General features: G+C 42.4%; 1 pseudogene; it reads right to left on the minus strand.

The window, feature by feature from the left end:
• Positions 1–2136: 2136 nt before the first annotated feature.
• On the minus strand, positions 2137–2995 carry LOC114510385 (annotated as a pseudogene).
• Between the last annotated feature and the right edge of the window lie 230 nt (positions 2996–3225).

The following is a 3225-nucleotide window of genomic DNA, read 5'->3' on the forward strand; positions in this document are numbered from 1 at the left end:
AGAATGAGCTTTATATCGTTGCTCCTGATGTTATTACCTATCTCTCCTACAGAACTGTTATTTTACCAGCGACTTTGTCCACCCCTCTGATAATGCCTGGTGTGACGGCTTGGCTTAATAGATTACATTTTGCAGTGATTGAGAGCTCTGACTCTGGAGCCCTGCTGGGTTTGGTTTGAATCCAGGTTCTGTCATGTGTATTTTTGTGACCTTGGGTGAGTTATTTAATAGCTCTAAGTTTCAGTTTTCCCATCTTCGAAAAGAGGATAACAGTATCTCTCTTGATAAGTCAAGGCTCTTCGGTTATGTCAGTAATCCAAACTATGGTCACTGAAGCAAAAAAGGGATTGCAGTGGCTAATCTATTTCTATATATCTATATATCTATATAGCCATATATCTATCTAGATGGCCGTACTCTCCAGGAGTGGTTAGTTAAGGTATGATCTTATCACCCTCTTTTGAATTGCTGCTTCTTTTAGCTTCAAACTTTCCCCCGTCCCACAACAGGATTTGTCCACCTAGCAGAGGAAAAGGTGTTACAGCCTCTAATTTACATATATCCCATTTTCTGACTTCAGTTTACTGATTTTAAAAATGAGGGTGAAGTGGTTTTCATTGTTTCTCCTTTGGTCCTGTCCCCACCCTGGACCAACCCCTCTGTGTGGTGAAGAGGAAGCTTGGATTGTTTAGACCAGCCGGTGTGCCCTCCCTCGGGGCAGTGGTCCCTTATTGGCACTGTGGCCCCACCGCCACCCTACGAGTGGAGAAGGGGAGGGGCAGTTCCCCCAAGAAACTCAGTAGTGTAGGGTGGGTTGACAGACAAGAAGAACCAATGTCTACTATTTTCTCCATAGCCCGTTGTGAGAATTCATTTGATAGACTTTTTGTGTGTGTGTGTGCCATTGACACATATGAAGTGCTTAAGACAAAAGAGAAAAGAAAGAAGCTAGCTCCTGCTAGTAGTGCTATTCATTAGAAGGATGTTTGTTTCTTGGCATCCTGTGGGCGGCTCTCAGCTGTCTGCTGGCTGAATTGTTGCAGTTAGACGGCCTTTGAGTAAGTTTATTGTAAACACCTGAAAAAGAGTTCCAGGAAGTCATGTGACCTGAGGTGAAAGGGGAGGGAGTTGTCATTTCTCTTCTCAGGACTCAGCCTAGAGCAGGGGCAAGAAGCTTATGTTTTCTGACTAGGAGCTGCTCATCATAAACGCTCGTTTTTGGGGCGGCTGTAGGGGTGCACTAGCCTTGAGTCTGTTGACTTTCCCAGCCTCTCCTCAGAGTCAAGGGATCAGTCTCAAACTCCATTAGAGGGACACGCGACTCTGATTTCTCTCCCTCCTATTGGTTAGCCTGCTACACCAGGGTTTTGTGCTTTTGTCTCCTCGGGCTTGAATTTATCTTAGTGTGGAGTTTTTCTTCTGGTCTGTGGAGACGGAGTCCATATATTAGCACACAATGAGGAACAGGGGGTGTAGTTCAGCTTCTTTGTGTGTATTGCATTGTTAAGACTTAAAAAAAATGTTGAACTTTTTGATTTGGAGCCATGGAAACACATTCTTATTAAGTACCATCAACTTAAAGTTGAGGCTTCCTTCTTCCTTTTCTTTTTTTTTATGGCCGAGTAGTATTCCACTCTGTAAATGTACCACAGCTTTTTTGTCCACTCATCTACTGATGAGCACTTGGGCTGCTTCCAGATCTTGGCTACTGTAAGTAATGCTGCTGTGAACGCAGGGGTGCATCTGTACTCTCAAGCTGGTGTTTCGGGATTCTTTGGATATGTTCCCAGAAGTGGGATTGCTGGGTCATAAGGCAGTTCCATTTTTAATTTTTTGAGGTAACTCCAGACTGCTTTCCACAATTGTATACGTGAAACCCATATAATTTTATTAACCAGTGTCAGCACAATAAATTCAATAAAAATAAATACTAAAGAAAAATTAATATAAACAAACAAACAAAAAAAGATGAGGTTTATTACTGGCCCAGATCATCAGAGCAAACTGGCAAATCTGTTGAAACAAACCCAACTTTTTCATACCAGTTTGTAAAACTGGGCCATTTTAATGTTCTTTAAATAAGCAGTTCTCTCGGCGGCTGCAGACACGTAAGCTCTCGTAATATTGTAGCATGCAGAAAATCACAGTCAGGTTTTGCTGATTGGTGTATAGTCTTCAGTAATTACAAGGATTTGCTTGTGTGAAATTGCTGTGAAACCAGTAAGACTGCATTTATACATCCATCATTTTCAGGATTATTGGTAACCTGGGCATATTTTCCCCCAAATAACCTTGCCTCCTTGTGTCACCAGGCCCAACTCATTTATGTTCACCTCTGTTTTGGTGCCTTTGGTAATAACACCCCACGTCTATAAAGTGGGGATGAGGGATCCTGCTTTACACCAAGTATTGACAGCCCAAAGGTGGCTTTCCGTTCAGGATGTAACTTGGGCCCTCGGGAAACATAAGCCCATTGGCCTGATGGGTCTTTCACATTTAGGTGGTTTTCGAGGAAAACCATCTCCAACAAACAGACTTTAGGAACTACCCTCTTCCATGATTTTCCATGTATTTTCTCTTTCCTATTTGAATAACTTTTAATACCTCAGTTTCTCCCTGGGCACGAACTTTGGGCAGAGGGCCCTCCCATTTCCCCACTTTCTCCTTTCGTTTTTGTTTAATCATATTGGAAAGTACTTCAGCTCGAGACTGTCTGTCTCTGTCCAGTAGATATGCAGGTACTGTTCCTTGTGGAGTCTTTTCATTGTTCTTTTGTTTGGTGTTTCTCTTTTCCTGCATCATCATAGTCTTTCATTTGTATTTTCTCGGCATGTGGCTGTTTACGGTAGAGCTTAGCTTTCAGACCAATCATCTTTTTTGCCTTCTTTGAGCATTCATGAACCCCTCGACCTTCCTTCTTTCTCTTTTTCTCATGGTAATCCAAACGGTATCCACAGTGCTTACACCACAACTCAATATACTTGTTTTGCAGCATGCTTACCGCTGCTGGGCTGCAGGGTGCAGTTCCCTAGCGCACAAAGAAGCTTTCAACTTTTGGGTCTCAGGGAACTGCCGCATTTTTTTTTCTTAAAGACAGATATCAGGAGCACGTAAAAAAAATCATCTGCACCAGGATGTCTTTTGGGTGGCGACTTTTTTGATGATATACAACATTCTGGCTTGTTTCTAAACCATCTATGAGAAAGAGTTCAGGTGAATAAATAC

The sequence above is a fragment of the Phyllostomus discolor genome, chromosome 13 (assembly GCF_004126475.2).
Source record: "Phyllostomus discolor isolate MPI-MPIP mPhyDis1 chromosome 13, mPhyDis1.pri.v3, whole genome shotgun sequence".
Classification (NCBI taxonomy): domain Eukaryota; kingdom Metazoa; phylum Chordata; class Mammalia; order Chiroptera; family Phyllostomidae; genus Phyllostomus; species Phyllostomus discolor.